This window comes from Ovis canadensis, chromosome 23 (assembly GCF_042477335.2).
Source record: "Ovis canadensis isolate MfBH-ARS-UI-01 breed Bighorn chromosome 23, ARS-UI_OviCan_v2, whole genome shotgun sequence".
Classification (NCBI taxonomy): Eukaryota; Metazoa; Chordata; class Mammalia; order Artiodactyla; family Bovidae; genus Ovis; species Ovis canadensis.
Genome location: NC_091267.1, coordinates 44,500,071 through 44,524,669, shown reverse-complemented (window position 1 = coordinate 44,524,669; position 24,599 = coordinate 44,500,071).

Below are 24,599 nucleotides of genomic sequence, written 5' to 3'. Positions count from 1 at the left end.
GGGGTCTGAACACAGCTTTAGTGACTAAGCCACCACCACCAGGGGTCCAAGAGTTGCATATACACACATAGATGACAATTCAAGAAGTCCAGGGTATCTGGTAGTCTCATATGACATGTGGTATACATCAAGGGAAATTTCCTATACATAGTTCTTAATTCCCCCTTTGCACCTCTGGGCACACTCCAGTCATCTTCCCAGTGGCCTTGATAGAGTTATTGTTATTGTTACTCATATGAATTTTTTATCATCTTGCATTTGTGAAGAGCTTGTATTTTCAAGCTGCTTTGTAATCATTAATAAGTTGTTTCTCACAATTATCCTGAAAAGTAGGACAAGGATTCTTTCCTCAATGTAACAGTTAACAGAAAGTAAGCGAAAAAAAAACAAAAGTAAGTAAGCGTAGATGGGTTCCAATGCAAGAAGTTCACAGGGGATGCACTTTCCAAAGTCGGAATAAGGACACATCTAGAGGGCCACTCCATCTCCTCAACCAAATAGCTACCTCTGGAATGGTAACGTGAACAATTTAAAGCAGAGTGTGGGACCCAATTAGAAATAATCAGGTGCTTAGAGGATGTAGCCATAAACTCTGCAGAAAACAACCTAGCTTCAGGTGATTGGATTTTGAACTCAAGGCTAGCTTATACCAGCTGGCTGCAGCATGTTGGATTTTCTTAAGAAACAATGAATTTACTATGCAGCGTTGACATCCAAAAGTTCAGCCACAGAGACAGTAACTCACGCAGATGATCATTTAGCTTCCTGTTTCTCTGAGGACTCCTGACAAGATCTGTCAATATGCAAACAAACCATGGGGCTTCCCTGGTGGCTCAGCTGGTAAAAAAATCCTCCTGCCAATTCAGGAGACCCATGTTCGATCCCTGGGTCAGGAAGATCCCTTGCAGAAGGGAATGGCAACCCACTCCAGTATTCTTGCCTGGAAAATCCCATGGACAGAGGAGACTGCCAGGTGATAGTTCATGGAGTCTCAAAGAGTCGGACATGACTGAGTGACCAAGGGGAAAGAAAAGAAAAAATGAACCACACTCTCCATATGGTCAGTAGCATAGGTTCACTGGCCTCTACGCCCATTCTAACCACTTCCAGCACCAGCTCCCACCATACCAAAAAAAAAAAAAAATCTCATTTAATCAATAACATTTGCTTTCAGGGCAGCTCTCCTTTACTGCTGTTCCATCTCTGTCTGGGTTACCATAGCAACTATTCTCAGAGCAGTGTGATACCCAGTTTATACATTTCAACCCTGTCACATGACTGACTACCTGCTTCTACTTTAATCATTGCTAGAGGGGACACTCAAAAAGTGGCTGCTTCCTGCTTCCTGTTGCAGCCCACCGAACCACCGGCATGGTTTGCATTTCTCTCCACAGCCTAAAAAACACATATTAATTGTGTTGACTTCCAAGGCAAAGAGAACGAAGACTATAGGGGTGGCTGAGGGACCCCTAACTGCTAGAACTGCTAGAATTAGCAGAGCCTTCCAGGCCTTCTCAGCCAAATTCTTCTTTTTCCCTATAGAGATGCGCTCAGATGTAGCAGGCCCCTTTTTTTAAGACCTTAATTGCAGAATAAAAGATGTTTTCAACCTCATCCAAGCCTGAGATCCATCATCCAGCAGCCCCATGACCTCTAAACACTCATCTCCATTCATGTAGCCATTTTGTGGGCCCCCTGCGAGGCAAGGCCTGGAACTTGGGACTCTCAGGAGCCTCCCCTGTTACAGCTTTGAGGGGTCCGTTTAAATCACATTATAAACCTAATGAAACACAGCTAATGAAGCACAGATGTCCTATCGGATTGGAGCTCTGACTCCCTGTAAAAAGACCAGTAAAAATAAATGAAAGGAGCCTTGTATCCATGGAAATGGGCAGCTCACGTGTTAATCCTTTCCCCTCAGCCATCTATGAGTTCATTACCATCTCTAATTTCAGGGCTTCTGAAAGCGCTGTGGCTTCTGGGTCAGTCATTTGCTGGAAACTCATGACAGACTGGACTTGAACATCCTTGGCTTGGCCTCTTTGTTCAGAGCATTGAGAAAGTAAGTAGGTGTTTGCTGCTTATCAGCTGCACAGGCTCCTGGTTACTTTTTGCTTCCCTGGTGGCTCAGATGGTAAAGAATTTGCCTACAATGCAGGAGACCTGGGTTCAATCCCTGGGTTGGGGAGATCCCCTGGAGAAAGGAATGGCTACCCACTCCAGTATTCTTGCCTGGAGAATTCCATAGACAGAGGAGCCTGGGGGACTACAGTCCATGGTGTTGCAAACAGTCAGACATGAATGAGAAACTAACATTGGGCTTCCCTTGTGGCTCAGCTGGTAAAGAATCCACCTGCAATGCAGGAGCTGCTACTGCTGCTGCTAAGTCACTCCAGTCGTGTCCGACTCTGTGACCTGGGTTCAATCCCTGGGTTGGGAAGATCCCCTGGAGAAGGGAAATACTACCCATTCCAATATTCTTGCCTGGAGAATCCCATGGGCCATATAGTTCATGGGGTCGCGATGAGTCAGACACATCTGAGCAACTTTCAGTTTTTGGATTGTTGAAATGAATCTAGAGCCCTGTGCTCTCCTGGGACCTAGAAGCAGGCCTTTCATAGACAGACTTCCATGTCTGTTGAGAATAACACACAGGAATTGGATCAGAGTGATCTGATAGCAAAGAGTTCGCCATCACAGCACTGATTATGCCAAGCATTCATTTCTCCTGTAGATTAAAACATTAATATTCCTTCATCAGACAGACATGCTTTCATCCATTATTATAGTAGCTATTACTGTTAGACAAGGTCATGAAGGAAAATAATAAAAGAGGGGAATTTTGTTGGAAAATAGGATTGGATGAAATCCAGAGTACTCCCTGGGGTAACAGGTATAGGCAGGACACTTAAGAAGAGCTGAGAAGCATCACAAGGGCATCAGCTGCCCAGGGATCAGAGAACCCGTGAGAAGAGAGGACATAGTATAGAAGGAAGAAGAAAGGGAATACAGAGCATCTTTGAAAACAAAACTTGCCTTCCTCATGTTTCAGCTTAAAAATAACTAGGCAGCTTCTTCGAGGTACATAACAGGGATAAGAGGCCCTCTCTGCTAATCAGAAGTTGCGTGTTGTTGTTTTTTTTTCTTTTAGATTTTTGATTACTGGGTAGTTTCATTTTCTCTGTTAGATATTTGCTTACAGAAAAAAATGTTGGTGTTGGAGCCGTAGTGTTTCTCTCAGGGATCCTTTGGGGACAACTCTCCACATGGGCTTCCCTGGTGGTTCAGACGGTGAAGAATCACCTGCCAATCCAGGAGACCTGGGTTCAGTCTCTGGGTTGGGACGATCTCCTGGAGAAGAGAATGGCAATCCACTCCAGTATTCTTGCCTGGGAAAGGCATTGACAGAGGAGTCTTAACGGGCAATAGACACGACTGAGTGACTAAGCAAACATTATTTTTCAGGTTTATGATTTTAAATTCTTAAATTTTCAAAGATGTCTTCTGAAGGAAAGAATTTAAATTCTCAGTTTAAAATCACATATCTGAGTGTCAATAATACCTTGCATTAAAGAGCCCCCTCTAGAGAAACTGATTATATGTCTCTGTTACTTCATCAGTGCTGGGAACTGAAGATCAGAGATGTTATAGATGAGAAAACTGAGGCAGAGCGTGATAGAGAGATGCTCCTGGGGCCATGCATTAGTCTGAGCAATAGAACTGAGGCTCTAGTCAATAAACTTCAGGTCTCAAGTAAGAAAGCATTACAAGCTCTAGATATTTTTTCAAAACAATTTTGTCTACCCTAATAGCTGAAAAATGAATGCTTTATAAAAATGGTCCAAGAAATTAAAGCTTAGGCTTGTGATTATTACAGTGATTTGTCAGCGGTAGTGTATGATTTTTGGAAGAGGACCAGCTGTATTAACAAGAGGATAAGAGCGCTGCTCATTTTTCATTTGCCTAATATAGATATCCTTGCCTGGCCAAAGAAAGAGTGAAAAAAATAAGTGATAAAGCATCAGTGATGCGGCAACATAAGCAACTACACAGAAAATGATTTAAGCCTTTCACTGCCCGCTAACATGAGCGATTTCTACCACAGATTTATGTGATGAACTGTCTTAACTGTCAGAAACAGAAATAACCCTGAGAAAAAAAAAAAAAAAGGAAAAGTTATGTGAGCAGCTAAGACCATTCACCTACTCTCTACTGTCTGAGTCAGGACCTCAGAGGGGTAAAGTGTGTCACGAAACTAAATACAACCTATATGTTGACAGGAACAGTGTTGAAAGGGCCAACTGCTTACCATGACAGAGTGTGAGACGTGCTTCGATCAACGACCTGTTGCTCCAGTACTTTCTTCTTGCTCTTAAGACAAAGTCGTTACATTTGAGCAATAAACTCAGTTACTAGACAAACTGAGCAGCAGACTGAGTCTGCTGTCAGGCAGACGGCTGTCCTAGCATTCTTCAGCCTGCACTGTTTCCTTTCTTGTCAGCTATCTTCTTTCCTTCTTTGGCCTTTTATTCAACCCACCCCTGTCACACTTAGTCACACATTTCAGACAGTGTCTTAGTTCAAATTCATACAACATCTTAAATGGTTAAGATGCTTAAAATTTTCCCTCCACCATTTCAAAAGTGAGTTAGGGACCAAAGGGTTCTTTATAAGCAACGGTGAGTAAGTGTTGACATTGTAAATTGAGAGATCACCAACGTTTTTGGCAGAGTAGATGCTTTGAAGTGATGGATTATCTTAAGTTCCAGAAGTCTCAGAATTAACTTTTGCTATCACTGATGGCCCCAGCCAGAGGGCAGGTGTGTGACATGGAGGAGACAGGCTAGGAGTTGAAACCCTCAGCCCAGTGTTATTATCCTTTGTTCTTAACCTTTTCTCCAAAGTTAACAACATTTTTCTTCTTGGTGAAAGTCTACAAAGAAGATAATACCTGGCATTTTGAAATAAAGTCCTCAGGAGTATGTCTTAAGCTAATAGCTCTGCATATTAACATAAACAGAGGAATGCAATTCCATTCTGTAAAGAAAGTGTGTTTCAAAACACTTCGATTTAACTTTGCTCCTGTGTGTCCCCATGATCCTACAAGGGAAAGAAGGCATTTTACAGACGAGCTACCAGAGCTAAGCAGAACTCAACAGCCCGTGGAAAGCTGGGGGCAGAGTCAGACCAGAGCCCAGCTCTGCCATTGCCCCTTCCCTGCTCTGCTCTGTGCTGCCACTTTTTTCTAGAATCAGAAACTCAGAAAATAAGTCAGTCTTATACTTTGACTCAGTGGCTCTATTTCTTCTGAAAAAGCATGACTAACATATAATCAAGCACATAATTAAAAGAGCAGTTTCCACAAAACTGTATCTTGAAAATGTACTGCTTTATTCTTGGGCTAGGAATTAAACGATCTCTTCCTCTACTAAAAATTATAAGTAAATTTTTATAATCAAATAATGTTAACACTTTAACTGAATAATTTTTCAAGTACTTGTATCACCAAATAAGTCCTGGACTAGGAACTCTAAAGTTTGGTCCTGATTCTAGTACTGGGTGATCTTTAGGTATCAATTTTCCCCTTTTTAAAATAAAGAGATTAAATCAGTTTATTTCTTTTAGGTCCAGACTTTATGAATCTGAAATCTTTTAGGATACTAAGATTTTTTTGTAAATGCCATATCTATACTGAACCTGCCTCATTTTCCCCAGTAAGAAAGAACAAGCAGTACTTTCAGCTCTGCTCCTTCCAAAGCTCCCTGCAGAATGTAGAGGAATGAGAGGAGGTTCATGCCTGCTAAATCGCTTCAGTCGTGTCTGCCTCTTTACAACCCCATGGACTATAGCCCATCAGGCTCCTCTGTCCATGGGATTCTCCAGGCAAGAATACTGGAATGGGTTGCCATGCCCTCCTCCAGGGGATCTTTCGACCCAGGAGTTGAACCTGTGTCTCTTATGTCTCCTAGCACTAGAAGAGGGGTTCCTTACCACTAGCGCCACCTGGGAAGAGGTTCATGGTCCTGTGATATTTATCTATTCTGAAAACCCATAAGCCCCAAAGGGAAACTGTCCAGAGCAGGACTGGAGAGCAACAGGTCCCAGAAAATGAGAGGAAATTTGCCCAACCAGCTCCCCTCCCTCAGAGTGTGACTATGCTCCTTCCCAAGGAGTCCACAGACCCCTCCCTGTCAGCAACCCAGTGACCTCTGGTCTCTATGCAAAGACTGCCCTTTACTGTCCTTCTGTACAAAGGGCTGTAAAAAGAAAGTGAATCTGCTTAGCTTTGACCCAGGAAGAAGTTCCCCAGACACAGAGTCCAGAAAAAAAATTATGCTCCACCACCTACTATCTCATAGGAATAATAATGAGAGAAAGAATGAATTAGTCACCAAAGAGTGCTTGAAATCCTATACCTCCAAGAACACTACCTAATAGTCTGGTGATGATGATGGTTGTGATGGTATACTCCACGGTAACAGCAATAGATATCAACCAATATTCACATGACAAATCAATTAAGTATTCTATTAAGCAAAACTACTAAAATATATTTGGCAAAGCAATTACCTCCATTCTCACGTTTGCCTTGATAAATTCACTCCGAACGCCTATCTTGAGACTATTCCTAAGAAAAATACATGTAAATACATTATCTTGTTCATTTGTTTTAAGAATTAATTTATTAACAAATTTGCTGATTACTCTTTATATTCCAGGCACTGTGTAAAGAATGAAAGAAGGAAAGTCAGAAAGACACAGTTATCAGTCCTCAGAGGCCATACAGTCTAGGGGAACAATGACATCAACAGTGACGTAAGTGTTAGGAAAATAACACCACCAAGTACAGTGACAGCCTAGGAGAAGAGAACTTTGGTAGAGATTCCTTTGAGAGAGGAAAAATGAAAAAAGCAACTTGCCATTTAAAAAATTAACTAACTTTAAGCTTATTCCTAGTAAATGACTTAAAGGGAAAAAAATCATGATTATGAAGAAAAGACCCTTAAAATAATATGGACTTGGAAATATACAGATGTCAGAGTCTGGCATCTTTAGAGTGGCAGGTGTACAGAAGAGAGGCTGTAATATAGTACTGAGATACCGAGGGAAACTTGAGTTTCAGTCATCCTGATTACATTTACAGAGGAAAATCCTTATCTTTCTCCAAGGCATTTACATGCTTCACGTGAGCTGGAAATTGGCAGAACATTTACAGCATCCTACAATGTGTTCCATCACCTCTGAGCAGTCCACTTCTGTGGAGGGTGGGTGCCAAACGGACTCTGCAATGGAAAATGTGCTTCTAACTCCAAACTTGCGCATTCAGTCTTAAGCACACAGACGACCCTGCCACACCCTGACATCTGAGCCCCATCAACATTAGTTGGAGCGGTCAAGGTGTCTGAGTATGGCGCTGTCATTGCTTAGATGGTGCAGGATTTCTGGCCATGTGTTAGGAAATCTTGGCTGTTAAGGGTTTACCCACAATTCCACCTCAGTCCTGATGCCATGACAATGCCCCATGGCCATCCTCACCCAGTGCCTATCACTCACTTTCCCTTTCTCCTGCCACGCATGTCCTTTCTTCTACCCGCATTTCGTCCAGCCACATTTTCTACTGAGGTCTGGGAACAAGCACCCTCTGCTGTTATTGTCTTATTTTGTGTTCATACTTTCTCTCTCATAGCTCTTCTTACCTTCTTTTTCATCCTGCTTTCCTTGTACTTTAAGTCTCTATTCTTCCTCCCTCTTTCTTCCCATAGCAGTGTACCAAAACAACCTTCTTTACAGACCTATTCTTCATTCTTCAAGCCACCACATCATCTACTGTCTATACATATTCCTTGATACAAACAAGGAAGGAAATTTCTCCAATTAAGTGATAACAAATCTAACAATATGTGTATACATGATCAAACTGAGTTAAGTAAGAAGAAAAACAACACCTCTTCTATTTAAGCTAAAGACAGGACAAGAAATTCTGCCATCAATTATGACCATGATACTGGTAGTCCTGGCCAGTACAAGAAGTACAGAAAAGAAATGAGATGGGGAAATGGAAAGAAATTCCTACGAAACTAATTATCTGTGTATGACGTGATTATCTACCCAGAAATCTAAAATAATCAGCTGAAAGACTATTGTGACTAATATAAGAGAAACCACTAGCATCTTTCAGTTCAGTTCAGTTGCTCAGTCATGTCCAGCTTTTTGCGACCCCATGAATTGCAGCACGCCAGGCCTCCCTGTCCATCACCAACTCCCGGAGTTCACCCAAACTCATGTCCATCGAGTCAGTGATGCCATCCAGCCATCTTATCCCCTGTCGTCCCCTTCTCCTCCTGCCCCCAATCCCTCCCAGCATCAAAGTCTTTTCCAATGAGTCAGCTCTTTGCATGAGGTGGCCAAAGTACTGGAGTTTCAGCTTGAGCATCATTCCTTCCAAAGAAATCCCAGGGCTGATCTCCTTCAGAATGGACTGGTTGGATATCCTTGCAGTCCAAGGGACTCTCAAGAGTCTTCTCCAACACCACATTTCAAAAGCATCAATTCTTTGGCGCTCAGCCTTCTTCACAGTCCAATTCTCACATCCATACATGACCTCAGGAAAAACCATAGCCTTGAGTAGACAGACCTCTGTTGGCAAAGTACTGTCTCTGCTTTTTAATATGCTATCTAGGTTGGTCATAACTTTTCTTCCAAGGAGTAAGCGTCTTTTAATTTCATGGCTGCAGTCACCATCTGCAGTGATTTTGGAGCCCCCCAAAATAAAGTCTGACACTGTTTCCGCTGTTTCCCCATCTATTTCCCATGAAGTGATGGGACCGGATGCCATGATCTTAGTTTTCTGAATGTTGAGCTTTAAGCCAACTTTTTCGCTCTCCTCTTTCACTTTCATCAAGAGGCTTTTTAGTTCCTCTTCACTTTCTGCCATAAGGGTGGTATCATCTGCATATCTGAGGTTATTGATATTTCTCCCTGAAATCTTGATTCCAGCTTGTGCTTCTTCCAGTCCAGCATTTCTCATGATGTACTCTACATAGAAGTTAAATAAGCAGGGTGACAATATACGGCCTTGACGTACTCCTTTTCCTATTTGGAACCAGTCTATTGTTCCATGTCCAGTTCTAACTGTTGCTTCCTGACCTGCATATAGGTTTCTCAAGAGGCAGGTCAGGTGGTCTGGTATTCCCATCTCTTTCAGAATTTTCCACAGTTTATTGTGATCCACACAGTCAAAGGCTTTGACATAGTCAATGAAGCAGAAATAGATGTTTTTCTGGAACTGTCTTGCTTTTTCGATGATCCAGTGGATGTTGGCATAGAAAGCTATATATCAAACTGTTTACCAGCTACCTCCTGAAAGGAATGGAATTCAAGGGAGGGATAAGATAACAGATTCTACTCATTAATGTCTATCTTTCTGTTTGTGAATGTTTGGCTTGCATAATTTTTAAAAAATTATTATGTTTCTAACAATTTTGAAACAAAAAAGGGAAAATATCTTTTTCTCGGGCCCCATTGAATCAAAGAGAGTTTAAGATTTAGATACTGGTGAAAATTAAACATACTGTGAATTTTGACACACACTATAGAAAGTAATAAAATCCTGGTGTGGATTCTATGAAATAATCAGTTCTAGAAATGAGGTAATAAATCCATGCCCTTCCACTTGCGAGCCTTTAAGGAGGGTGCATTGGCCAATCAGACATTTTCACCCATCAACAACCTTGGATATTTCCAGCTGTAACCTCATTCGTCTGCTTCTAAGTCCTAACTTGGTGCACATTTGCAGAGTTCCCACCTTACCCATCTTACCTACCACACCTTTTTTCATGTGGTTTTCCAAGAAAAACACTATAAGCTTCTCTCAGATGAAGGAGAGCAGAAGAAAAGTTACTTGAGGCTGCGGGAAACGCAGTCCTTCTATTCAAGAAATGAGGAAGAGATCTCAGGACAACACACGGAGCTTCCTATTGGAGAATGAGAGTGGAGGGGCCATATGAAGCAGACAGAAGAAAGGCTCTCCTGGTATAGTTTCAAGATCCTAGGATGCAACCATAGAAAATAGACTTCTCAGAATGTGTGTTTGCAGGGGAAGGGTACATGCATGTGCAAACATATGATAATCAAAATTACCACTCCTTTGGAGCAAAAATACTACACTGAAAGGCAGTAAAACACAAACAATGGCTACAGCTACAAGCTATGGGGTTCCTATTTATCTGCTCATCACATATATTTCTTTTTCAGGCACCCTGCCTATGAATGGCAGGAGTTCTTTGAGTAAGTTGTTTACAGTAGTCTAGGAGACTCTTCTATCTGAATATGCGTCATCACCTCAAGAGTGACTAATCCAAAACTGAACACGTCATTGTCTGCTCACAAGTATTTTCTCCTCCCAGCCCTTCCTGACTCAGATAGGAATACCCTTCTTTTCCTCATCACTCAGGCTTGGGGAGTCAGGGTCATTCTTAACTCATCCCTCACCTTCAACTAGCCATCCCCTTCAAGTCCTTCTCAGCAATAGGTGAAGTATGGATTGTACATAAATAAAGATAACATTTAACCACTGAACATTAAATACATCATCAACAGTCAGATCAGTCTTTTCCTCTCTGTTCCCACTGTCATTCCCTTGGCTCAGGACTTTATCCCAGAAACGTTTATCTGAAGCATTTTCCCAGTAGCCTCCTCCACCCACTGCCTATCATCTCAGTCCAACCTTCCTGTATTTCTCCAGCTGGTGAGCCCAAACACAGCCATTATCATCCAGTGACCAAATTATGTTTCTGAGCCCTTTTCATGATTTACTGGGTGTTTAAAGGGAGGAAGTAGGACTTTCACAGCGTATGCCGTCCTAAGTCTTTCTGATGCACAGGACTGTGTGGACATATCCACATGCTGGTCCTCCGTTCCTGGATGTACAGAGCCTCTTCCACTCAAATGCAGAGGTGGAGGTAATGCCTTCCTCCACGGGTCCTTGGGAGAGGCCCTGAGCAATTCGGCGCCAACGGCTTCTGAGCACCGCAAATGCAGGGCTAGTTTCCTTCTCCTGCCTTTCCTCCCAGGAGAGGTGGCCCAGCGGGACTGAGAACTGACCGCCTGGCCTCTCTGCAGCTCAGAGACAGAGTGAAGTGCAAAACGAGACAAAACCGCACTCAGCACAGCAGGGAGAGAACAACTTGTGTTTGTGCAGTGAGCACAGATACTTTCTTCGAGCCTTAAAGTGACAGGAGAGACAGAGGAAGGAAAGAAGGAAAGAAAGGAAGGAGGGAGGGATGAGAGAGGGAAGGGGGGAGAAGTACAGCTATGCCCACACGCAAAAGTCTACCTTCCCAAATTAAACCTCACTTTTCTATTTATGTCTTCTTGCAACAGATAATTTTCAAGTATCTACTTTGTGCCAAGCACTAAACAGAACAGACAGGAGCGCTGGCCTCCAGGAGTTTAAGCTTGGATGTGGGAAAAAAAGATGATTTTAAAAAACCAACAAAGGTACCACCTCAGACCTGTCAGAAAGGCCATTATTAAAAAGTCTACAAATAACAAATGCTGGAGAAGGTGCAGAGAAAAGGGAACCCTCTTACACTGTTGGTGGGAATGTAAGTTGGGGCAGCCACTATGGAGAACAATATGGAGGTTCCTCAGAAAACTAAAAATAAAATTACCATATGATCTAGCCATCCCACTCCAGGGAGTATACCTGGACAAAACCATAATTCAAAAAGCTGTATGCACCCGCATGTTCATAGCAGCCCTATTTGCAAAAGCCAAAGCATGGAAGCAACCTGGCTGCCCACTGACAGAGGAATGGGTAAAGAAGATATGGTGCATATTTACAATGGAATACTATACAGCCGTAAAAAAGAACTAAACAATGCCATTTGTAGCAACATGGATGCAACTAGAGATTATCATATTAAGTGAAATAAGTCAGAAAGAGAAAAACAAATAGCATATCTAGAATTTAAAATATGTCACAAATGAACCTATGTACAAAACAGAAACAGACTCATAGACAACAGATCTGTAGCTGCCAACGGGAGGGGAGGAAGAGGGATGGACTGGGAGTTTGGGGTTGGTAGATGCAAACTGTTACATTTATAATGGATAAACAACAAAGTCCTAATATACAGCACAGGGAAGTATATTCAGTATCCTGTGATTAAACTATAATGGGAAAGAATACAACAAAAGAATGTGTATGTGTGTGTAACTGAGTCATTTTGCTATACAGCAGAAAGTGGCACAACACTGTAAATTAACTATACTTCATTTTTTTAAAAAATTGGGAAATAAATCAACAAAAATAAGCAGGGTCATGTCAGTCAGTGGCAAATCTACGAAAAAATGGAATTCTCCCTGTGGGGTGCTTGTGCCTAAATTTCCTCATTTTATAAGGATTATAAAGTCCTATTGGATTAGCCTTACATACACACATCCCAAGTAAAACCTCACCTTAACTAATTATATCTGCAGTGACTCTATTTATGGAGAAGGCAATGGCACCCCACTCCAGTACTCTTGCCTGGAAAGTCCCATGGGCGGAGGAGCCTGGTAGGCTGCAGTCCATGGGGTCGCTAAGAGTTGGACACGACTGAGCGACTTCACTTTCACTTTTCACTTTCATGCATTGGAGGAGATGGCAATCCACTCCAGTGTTCTTGCCTGGAGAATCCCAGGGACGGGCGAGCCTGGTGGGTTGCTGTCTATGGGGTAACACAGAGTCGGACATGACTGAAGAGACTTAGCAGCAGCAGCAGCATTCAGCTACAGTGGGAGACAAGATTTACTCCTCAAGGTCTGACCAACTCTTTAGAGCAGAGCTGTTTTCCTCTGTCTCCCCCACATCACATAATAAGTGAATGAATACTTGTTGATGCCTGATTAATGGTACATTTTACAATGTGCGTGTTTCTGTGTTTGTGTTAAGGTAGTTTGAGATTTGTTTGTGTGCCAGCAACAGATCTCACGCTTAGCAGATAGGAACGTCTTTACTTGTTTCAGGGTCTGATATGATTAGTAACTGTTCCCGGAGACCATGTGGAAAAAAATAGCTGGCATCTAATGAGGAGCCAGCCCCCTTTGTCTGCCGGCCTGCCTCCCAGCGGCAGCAGAGCTGAGGAGCTCAGACACAGCTGGCAGAGGTTACGTTTGTTGAAGATCCGAGAAGAGAGCACGGTGAAAGTACGGTAGCAAGAACGCATCCAGCCCGGCCTCAAGGCAGTTCATCCTCCTCGCCCAGCCTGGGGACACACAGCTGCCCCGTCCAGCCTCAGAGGGGCAGATTCCCCCACTTCAGAAAAGCAGCCCTGGGCTGCTAAATGGAAACCTGGCCAGCAAGGAAGCAGCTGGTCTTGGCAAACAGAAAACAATGCCCCAGGCAAAAACAAAGCAGGAGGGAGCCTGGAAGAGCTTCATTCTGAGGAACCACTCCCTCCCTAAACCAATTCTTTCATCCAACATAAAATTCAATGCCTATTTCAGAAAACACGATGGCAAATTCCTTCGATCTAAATTCTCTGTGATTTGGAACTCCTAGAAAGTTTACTTCTTCCTTTTCTAACAGTTTGTTCCAATAGAATAATTCTCATGGTGGCTGGCTATTTTGCTATCCAATCTTCTTTTTCAATGTAATACAATCACAAGATCTTGTGTAATTTCATGAAGATTTGTGTGACCCAGAATTGCATTTTTAAGTGTCATTTACTGGTTTCCTATCTTTTAATCTCATGAAATAAACTATTTATGACAAGTTACTTTTCATTGTTGAAAATTATATTTATGTATACACATATAAATATAGCAATCTTTTATGAAATATGTGCTTAATTCATTTATTAGTTTCCCACTGTGTAAGAAGAACTCATGAGCCTAAAACCAGCTGTGAATAATGTGTCTTTCAATAAGAAAAGTAATTCCACAGATACAGACAAAACAAGGTCAGGTGAAATTTTCCAAGAATAATGTAGTTATAGTTAGGTTAGAGAGGCTAAACCAGAAAATTTATCATTCTTACAATAATAGCTAGAATTGATTATAGCGTTTCTAATATGTGATAGGCAGGGTTAAATGTTTTGTACCTACCTTGTCTTCATAACAATATGTGACTTGCCTGTGATCACAACTGCTTGAGAGTTGAAATTCAGACCCTAATTTGTCTAACTCCAAACCCTACACTTAGTCAAATATACTGCAAAGATAAAAAGAGACAAAAAATACACAACTAGAATATTAATTGTCAAAGATTAAGTGCTATAGGAAAAATATCACTAGTATATTTTTTTAGAGAGTTGATTTATAAAAAGAACTGTAAAAATCTAGAAACAGTGTTATAGAGGGTAAACTGAGGCATAGAATTTGCAGACACAGCTTTTTAGAGCTTACTCTAAAACACAACTGCATCAAAGGTATCATTTTGCAGTATTTTTGAAGGTAAATTCTAGAAGCACTGGAGACTTATAATGATAAAAATTACAAGATAACCTTTTATGCAACAGACTTACTGAATACAACATTATGTTAGTGATGCTATTCTAAGAAGAACTAGTCATGCTGGGCTAAATTTTCTAAGAATGCAATTTAAGCCCACAGTAAGGTATATTATAAAATGAATGGAATACCGTGGTTCAAACACAGCCCCCCGAATGGTCCATCTGTGGACCTTATCTCACCGATTCTCATTAAACAGTGATTTCATTTCTCTGCATCATCACGAGCTCCACTCCTGGGCAGTCGCTCAGCTGCCTGGCTAGTCTCACAACACATGCAAATATGAATTAAAGGCGGCCGCGCCACAAGGCAGAGGAGAGTTTGCTGATACCCTTCCCAGTGTGAAGCACGGGGCCCAGCCATCACAGATGGGAAAAAGAAATTGGTGGTCCCAGCAGGCCTCCCTTTTATTACCCCCTGTGGCCTCCTCTGGAGCGTGGCGGGCACACGCATGCGCATGACACACGTGCGCACACACACACGTCCACACGCTCACACACACAGATCTAAACCACTTCACCTGCCCTCCTCGTTTCACGTGCTAGAAGGTTAAAGAGGTGTTTGGATGCTGTGAAAATGAAATCCCGAAGCCTTTTCAGATACCTTGTCACTAACTCATGACTCCCCAGCAAGACTTGTAAAAGAAGGTATGTTTTCCTCATTAGACATCTGGGGAAATTGAAGTGGGACATTTAATAATTCGTCTGGAGCTGGGAGGAGAATCAAAGACAGAAAACAGAAGTGGAATTTTTCTGTCCTCTGACCTCCTGCAACAGGCAGTTTGCACCTTTCTTCAGGCTGCACTTGTTTCTGCAGAATGGTCTGGTTATTTGTAAATGCATCTTTTCTGCCTTACACAAGCATTAGCTCCTCAGGATGAGATATGATTTCTGGTTTGTTTTTGCGTTCTCACCACAGCACAGCTCTCTCCAGGGAAACTGTGGGAACTCCACCTGTGTGTATGGATTGGAATAAGAGGAAACAGGATACAAAGAGAGAAGCTGAGTGGAAACGGTGACAGCGGCTATCGGCTGGGGCGATGCCTGGGCATTGATGGCTTCTCTTTAAGGTCTCATGTCTTCCACCAGCTCTGTCTACTGTTAGTCATCGTGAACAGAAGCCAGAGAGCACACGCTTGAGAGAGAAAATACACTCAACGGTGTTTATAAAAGAGCAATGAGAGATGAAGAGGAGGAGCCTGAAATGAGAAGCAATGGTCTTTCCCCATCCAGTGCATGTGAGGTGGCACGTGGCCCCTGGGAGGACTCACCCTTTGGGTGCCCTAAAGCCCTAAACACTCATTACAAAAATGATGTTAGTCCCACAGAAACCTCACAGGGAGTCACACATCCACTGGCTGAAAGCAGCCTGCCCCTGGTCCATGTGGGGATCTGAGTCAGTCTTGAACTAACCCAAAATAGTCAAAGTCTGTCGTTTTTGTTGCTGTTGTTTAATCACTAAATCATGTCTGACTCACTTGTGACCACATGGACTGTAACCCGCCAGGCACCTCTGTTCACAAGATTCTCCAGACAAGAATACTGGAGCGGGTTGCCATTTCCTCCTCTGGAGAATCTTCCCAACCCAGGGATCAAACAACATCTCCTGCATTGTCAGATGGATTCTTTACCGCTGAGCCACCAGGGAGGCCACCGTCGAAGTCTACAGGTGTTTACCATTCTCTGCTCAAGACCAGGACTGCAAGTATCAACTGCCAGCCACGTAGAGAACCATCTCGGATCTTTGAGCCCAGTCAAGCCGAAGATGATCCAGCATCACCCCACCTGGAGCAGAATATCCCAGGGGAGCCCAAATATCCCACAGAATCACAATAATAAAATGGCAGCTAAAGTCACAGTTTTGGAGCGCTCTGTTGTACAGCAACAGATAACCAGAACACTGAGCCCAATGCCAAAATGAGACACGATTTTGCGAGGGAAAGGGGGCAGTGTCTTGTAAGGAGGGGTGAGTATACTTTGCATGTGAAATTGTCTGAATTATTAGAGGTAAAATGTAGACTAAGATAACTACTCTTCAAAGATGGTCCCATGTGAACCACGCCTCCAGTGTTTAAGACCTTAGGTATTATGTTGTACCTTCCACAGTGAATATGTGACCAATAGTGAATGTGGCAAAAATCATTCATTGTGACTTCTGAAGTTATAAGAAACCTTGCAGCTTTCGCTCTGCAAGGAGCCACCCACTGTGTAACAAGTCTTACTATCCTAAGAGACGCATGACAAGGAGAGGTCCCATGGTCCTCAGCTCTGCCAGGCCTCCTAGATGAGGTATGAGGAATGAGGAAGCATTGGGGTTTTCTGGCTCCGGCAACACTTCAAATGACTCCAGATTCAACTATGTCTGACTTCCATCACATGAAACATCCCAAGCAAGAACCCCTCAGCCTAGCCAACCAATGGAACTTGAAGAGATTATATGAAACTGTTCTCAACCTAATAAGTCTGGATTGGTTCCTTTTTTATTATTATTTGTTTTGGCCACCCTGCACCACATGTGGGATCTTAGTTCCCTGACCAGAGATGAAACCAATGTCCCCTGCATTGAAAGTGTGGAGTCTTAACTCCTGGACCAACAGGGAGGTCCCCTGGGTTGGTTTCTTTATAAGCAATAGGTAACTGAAAAATTAGGTATGTACACATAAATATTCCAAACCTTCTGGTTCTTTTGTGCACAAACAACTTCTTCTACTGGTGACAAATGAAAAATCTGACACATCCGATGACCAAAATGTCAAAACAAAATGTCATTTCTATAAGGGTCATAGGAAGAAAAAAAAAAAAAGTGGAGAGAAAGACATTCTCAGTCAATCAGTTCAGTCGCTCAGTCATTCTACCATATATCAAAAGAACTTATGACATTGTGAGCTATTTCTAGGATAGCAATGAAAATGGGGCAACTAAATATTTAGGTTAAAGAACAAGTGATCCAAAAGGACTTGGAGCTGGCGTGGACATAGGGGAGCCAGCATAAATGAGGATGAAATGATTACACCGTAGACTCCAAGTGCTCACCCTCGCCCACTTACAAGAAATTTCCCCCAGATGCCTTTCAGATTACAAACCCAGCAAGTCGTGCTACATCAAAGAAGTTCCTAAATTATGTAGAAGTCTAGATGATATCAGAAAGCTGAACTAAAGTGATCGCTGTCGAAAAATAGTTGCTAGGCGGTGTAAGGAAAGGAAGTAAGCTTAGCAGCCATGGCCATCGGTGTGGGAAATGGGGTCTTGAGCCCCCCTAGCTCTCCACCTGGCAGAGCTTCCTCTCCCGCCACACACTGGTACTATCATACATTGCCATTTCTTGTTACACATCCTCTCTCACTCGGGTGCCTGGGTCTTCTCTCACTGATACCCATGTATCATCTATGTTCTCAGACGTTTCTGATATCAGCAGTACATATCCAGTCCAGTAAAAGTACTTTACTATAAACATAAATACATTATTTGATTCTGTAACTCTGCATAGTGCCATAGTTAAAAGGCAAGCTCTAGTGTCACACCACCCTCAAATTGAAACCACACTCTGACACTGACTAGCTATGAGAATGTGGATAAGTTATTTCACTTCCATGAACCTCAGTTTCCCCATTGGTAGAATGGGTATAACAATGGTGCCTAGAAAATGGGATGATGACTGAGTCTATTTAATGCACGAAGAGTGCTTGGAACATTGAACATACTCAAATATCAAGGATTATATTATCCTCGAGAAATGATGTGGTTTTTCCCCCTTTTTCTCCCTCTTCCTAGGATTTTTAAATACAGAACTAAAATGGCTCAAGGAGACAGAGGCACTCTCCAGCTTAAATTCCTCACAGGATGGTTAGCTGTGGTCTGGAAGAAATTTTATTATTTTACAAGTACTTTATCATCCCAACTCTGTGAAGGTACCTTTCCATTCCTCCCTTCACCCACACCACCCTCAGCCTCCTGAGAGGTAACAAGGAGGCAGAGAGAGCAGGAGAACTTGCCAGCCCAAGAGAGACTCTGGGGATGGAGAAACAAGGAGGGGATGAGCAGCACAGAAGGTTCTGGGATGGGTGGGGGAGAAGACAGAGAGTCAAACAAGGAAGTCCCTCTACTCCCTGATTAGAGCGCTGGACTGGGGACTCTGCCACTGAGGCAACTGGTTGGAGGCAAAATCAGCAGGACAGAGCAGACAAGCCACCCAAATCTCTAGCTGCCCTGGAAAACTCCAAAATAGTTCAGAAGTTATTATTTAAATCCCCAAATACGAGACATCTTGGGTCTTACAATGGCTAACAGCAAGACCAAGGGCACGCTGCACACATCTTGCACACAGAGATAGTACATTGCTGTATTTCCTACACAGAGTAAAGCACAACACAGAAAAACTCTTTTCCAGACTATAAATCCTAATTTGAAGGAGAACCAGGAAATACTATCACTAGCCGTATAGGCCCCAGCAAAGAAACATTCCTAAAGCACTCTCTTCTGCAGCCTCCTGGTGCCCAGTTAAGCCAACAGCATTCTTAGGAGCCACCTTCTCTCGTCCATGCCAGCCCAGTGTTCCCAGTCATTCCCACCACCCAGCCTCAGGCCACGCACACCTGGGGAAACCCTGCCTGAGAGGAGCAGTGGGGAAGCTGTGGGCACGGGCTCTTCCTCCGTTGCCAGCCGTTGCTCGTCAAAACTGTTGTGAATACGTTCCATGGTTTTGCTCTGCTCCCTTGGTTTATAATCAATGGATTAGGCAACACAAGCTGCCATGACAAAATACCATAGACCGGAGTGGCTTAACAACAGAATTCATTTTCTCACAGTCGTAGAGGCTAAAAGTCCCAGATCAAAGCATCAGCCTCTTCAATTCCCAGTGCGAACTCTCTCTCTGACTTGCAGATGGCACCTTCTTACAGCATCCTCACAGGATAGACAGAAATATCTGTTTCTCTTCATCTTATAAAATCACAATCCTATCAGATCAGGGCCCCACTATCTTGACCTAATTTTCCTCCGAAAAACCCATGTCCAATTACAGGGGCACTAGGTAATGCAACACATGAATTTGAGAGGGCGCAAAATCTATTCCATAGCACTCAGACTGGCAGGATGTCTGCCTTTCCCTGGGCCCCTTTCTCTGGCCCTTCCCATGATGTATCCATGCTTCCTTGCTTCTCTAGGGTGCTAGGCCCTCGACCATCAAAAAAGCAAACAGAGAAATTGAAGACTGTTTATCAATAAAATTAGATTCCTGGGACAATCATTTGACATCACCGAGGACTTCCACATTTTCTTTCAGTTGACTCTCTCAACAGATGTTCTTAACCTCTTTTTCCTAAATGAAGAAACTAAGAGCAAGAGAGGATGAATGCTTTGGCCAAGTTAAACAGCCAGCATGGAGAAGGCAATGGCACCCCACTCCAGTACTCTTGCCTGGAAAATCCCATGGATGGAGGAGCCTGATGGGCTGCAGTCCATGGGGTCGCAAAGAGTCGGACACGACTGAGAGACTTCACTTTCACTTTTCCCTTTCATGCATTGGAGAAGGAAATGGCAACCCACTCCAGTGTTCTTGCCTGAAGAATCCCAGGGACGGGGGAGCCTGTTGGGCTGCAGTCTATGGGGTCGCACAGAGTCGACACGACTGAAGTGACTTAGCAGCAGCAGGAGCAAACAGCCAGCAAGTAGCAGAGTTGAACTCAGGCTACCTCTGCTGGAGACCAATGTCTAGATAATCCACAAAGTGGCATCTACGAAATTAAAAAATGCTTGCTTCTGGAAGAAAAGCTATGATGAACCTAGAACCTATTATACAGAGTGAAGTAAAAGAGAAAGATAAACATCGTATTCTAATGCACATATACAGAATCCAGAAAAATGGTTCTGAAGAATTTATCTAGAGGCCAACAATGGAGAAACAGACATAGAGAATAGACTATGGACATGGGGAGAGGGGAGGAGAGGGTGAGATGTATGGAAAGAGTAACATGGAAACTTACATTACCATAGGGCCATGTAGAGCCACCCAAGATGGAAGGGTCATGATTGAGAGTTCCCACAAAATGTGGTCCACTGGAGAAGGGAATGGCAAACCACTTCAGTGTTCTTGCCTTGAGAACCCCATGAACAGCATGAAAAGGCAAAAAGATAGGACACAGAAAGATGAACTCCCCAGGTTGGTAGGTTTCCAATATGCTACTGGAGATAAGTGAAGAAATAACTTCAGAAAGAATGAAGGGAAGGAGCCAAAGCAAAAACACCACCTACTTGTGGATGTAACTGGTGATGGAAGCAAGGTCTGATGCTATAAAGAGCAACACTGCATAGGAACCTGGAATATTAGGTCCATGCTGCTGCTGCTAAGTCGCTTCAGTCATGTCCGACTCTGTGCGACCCCATAGATGGCAGCCCACTAGGCTCCTCTGTCCCTGGGATTCTCCAGGCAAGAATACTGGAGTGGGTTGCCATTTCCTTCTCCAATGCGTGAAAGTGAAAAGTGAAAGTGAAGTCACTCAGTCATGCCCGACTCTTAGCGACCCCGTGGACTGCAGCCTACCAGGCTCCTCCATCCATGGGATTTTCCAGGCAAGAGTACTGGAGTGGGTTGCCATTGCCTTCTCCAAAAATCAAGGCAAACTGGAAGTGGACAGACAGGAGATGGCAAGAGTTAATGTCGACATTCTAGGAATCAGCGAACTAAAATGGACTGGAATGGGTGAATTTAACTCAGATGACCATTATATCTACTACTGTGGGCAGGAATCCCTTAGAAGAAATGGAGTAGCCATCGTGGTCAAGAGTCTGAAATGCAGTACTTGGATGCAATCTCAAAAACGACAGAATGATCTCTGTTCGTTTCCAAGGCAAACCATTCATATCATAGTAATCCAAGTCAATGCCCCAACCACTCATGATGAAGAAGCTGATGTTGAATGGTTCTATGAAGACCTACAAGACCTTCTAGAACTGACACCCAAAAAAGATGTCCTTTTCACTATAGAGGACTGGAATGCAAAAGTAGGAAGTTAAGTCCTGTTACCTGGAGTAACAGGTAAATTTGGCCTTGGAATACAGGATGAAGCAGGGCAAAGACTAATAGAGTTTTGCCAAGAGAACGCACTGGTCATAGCAAACACCCTCTTCTAACAACACAAGAGAAGACTCTACACATGGACATCACCAGATGGTCAACACCAAAATCAGATTGATTCTATTCTTTGCAGCCAAAGATGGAGAAGCTCTATAACAGTCAGCAAAAACAGACTGGGAGCTGACTGTGGCTCAGATCATGAATTCCTTATTGCCAAATTCAGACTTAAATTGAAGAAAGGGAAAACCACTAGACCATTCAGGTATGACCTAAATCAAATCTCTTATGATTATACAGTGGAAGTGAGAAATAGATTTAAGGGACTAGATCTGATAGAGGGCCTGATGAACTATGGACAGAGGTTCGTGACATTGTACAGGAGACAGGGATCAAGACCACCCCCAAGAAAAAGAAATGCAAAAAAGCAAAATGGCTGTCTGAGGAGGCCTTACAAATAGCTATGAAAAGAAGAGAAGCAAAAAGCAAAGGAAAAAAGGAAAGATATAAGCATCTGAATGTAGAGTTCCAAAGAATAGAAAGGAGAGATAAGAAAGCCTTCCTCAGCCATCAATCCAAAGAAATAGAGGGAAACAACAGACTGGGGAAGACTAGAGATCTCTTCAAGAAAATTAGAGATACCAAGGGGACATTTCATGCAAAGTTGGGCTCAATAAAGGACAGAAATGGTATGAACCTAACAGAAGCAGAAGATATTAAGAGGTGGCAAGAATACACAGAAGAACTGTACAAAAAAGATCTTCACAACCCAGATAATCACGATGGTGTGATCACTCACCTAGAGCCAGACATCCTGGAATGTGAAGTCAAGTGAGCCTTAGGAAGCATCACTATGAACAAAGCTAGTGGAAGTGATGGAATTCCAGTAGAGCTATTTCAAATCCTGAAAGATGATGCTGTGAAAGTGCTGCACTCAATATACCAGCAAATTTGGAAAACTCAGCAGTGGCCACAGGACTGGAAAAGGTCAGTTTTCATTCCAAAGAAAGGCAATGCCAAAGAATGCTCAAACTACTGAACAATTGCACTCATCTCACCTGCTAGTAAAGTAATGCTCAAAATTCTCCAAGCCAAGCTTTAGCAATACATGAACCATGAACTTCCAGATATCCAAGCTGGTTTTAAAAAAGCAGAGGAACCAAATTGCCAACATCCTCTGGATCATCGCAAAAGCAAGAGAGTTCCAGAAAAACATCTATTTCTGCTTTACTGGCTATGCCAAAGCCTTTGACTGTGTGGATCACAATAAACTGTGGAAAATTCTGAAAGAGATGGGAATACCAGACCACCTGACCTGCCTCTTGAGAAATCTGTATGCAGGTCAGGAAGCAACAGTTAGAACTGGACATGGAACGACAGACTGGTTCCAAATAGGAAAAGGAATATGTCAAGGCTGTATATTGTCACCCTGCTTATTTAACTTATATACAGAGTACATCATGAGAAACGCTGGGCTGGAGGAAGCATAAGCTGGAATCAAGATTGCCAGAGGAAATAGCAACAACCTCAGATATGCAGATGACACAACTGTTATGGCAGAAAGTGAAGAAGAACTAAAGAGCCTCTTGATGAAAGTGAAAGAGGAGAGTGAAAAAGTTGGCTTAAAACTCAACATTCAGAAAACGAAGTTCATGGCATCTGGTCCCATCACTTCATGGCAAATAGATGGGGAAACATTGGAAATAGTGTCAGACTTTATTTTGGGGGGCTCCAAAATCACTGCAGATGGTGACTGCCGCCATGAAATTAAAAGACACTTACTCCTTGGAAGAAAAGTTATGACCAACCTAGACAGCATATAAAAAGCAAAGACATTACTTTGCCAACAAAGGTCCATCTAGTTAGGCTATGGTTTTTCCAGTAGTCATGTATAGGATGTGAGAATTGGACTATAAAGAAAGCTGAGCACCAAAGAATTTATGCTTTTGAACTGTGGTTTTGGAGAAGACACTTGACAGTCCCTTGCAAGGAGATTCAACCAGTCCATCCTAAAGGAAATCAGTCCTGAATATTCATTGGAAGGACTGATGCTGAAGCTGAAAATCCAATACTTTGGCCACCTGATGCAAAGAACTGACTCATTTGAAAAGACCCTGATGCTGGGAAAGATAGAAGGCAGGAGGAGAAGGGGACAACAAAGGATGAGATGGTTGGATGGCATCACTGACTCGAAGGACCTGAGTTTGAGTAAATTCTGGGAGTTGGTGATGGACATGGAGGCCTGGCGTGCTGCAGTCCATGGGGTCACAAAAAGTCAGACACGACTGAGAGACTGAACTGAACTGAACATTACCATATGTAAAATATATAGCCAACAGGAATTTGCTCTATGGCTCAGGAAACTCCAACAGGGGCTCTATAACAACCTAGAGGGGTGGGATGGGGAGGGAGACAGGAGGGAGGTTCAAAAGGGTGGGGATAAATATATGGGGATAAATGTGTCAACCTATGGCTGATTCATGTTGAGGTTTGACAGAAAACAAAATTCTGTAAAGTAATTATCCTTCAATTAAAAATTAATTTTTTTAAAAAACTAGACCACTAGGTGGTCAAAATATTGGCCTAGATGTATTAAAGAGCAGAGACATCACTTTGTTTACATAGATCCATATAATCAAAGCTATGGTTTTTCCACTAGTCATGTATGAATGTGAGACTTGAACCATAAAGAAGGTTGAGTGCCGAAAAATTGACACTTTTGAATTGTGGTGCTGGAGAATCCTTTGGACTGCAAGGAGATCAAACCAATCAACCCTAAAGGAAATCAACCCTGAACATTCATTGGAAGGACTGATGCTTAAGTTGCTGCTGATGCTTAATTACTTCAGTCGTGTCTGACTCTGTACAACCCTATGGATTGTAGCCTGCCAGGCTACTTTGTCCATGGGATTCTCCAGGCAAGAGTACTGGAGTAGGTGGCCATAAACTCAAATATTCTGGCCACCTGATGTGAAGAGCCAACTCATTTGAAAAGATCTTCATGCTGGGAAAGATTGAAGGCAAAAGGAGAAGGG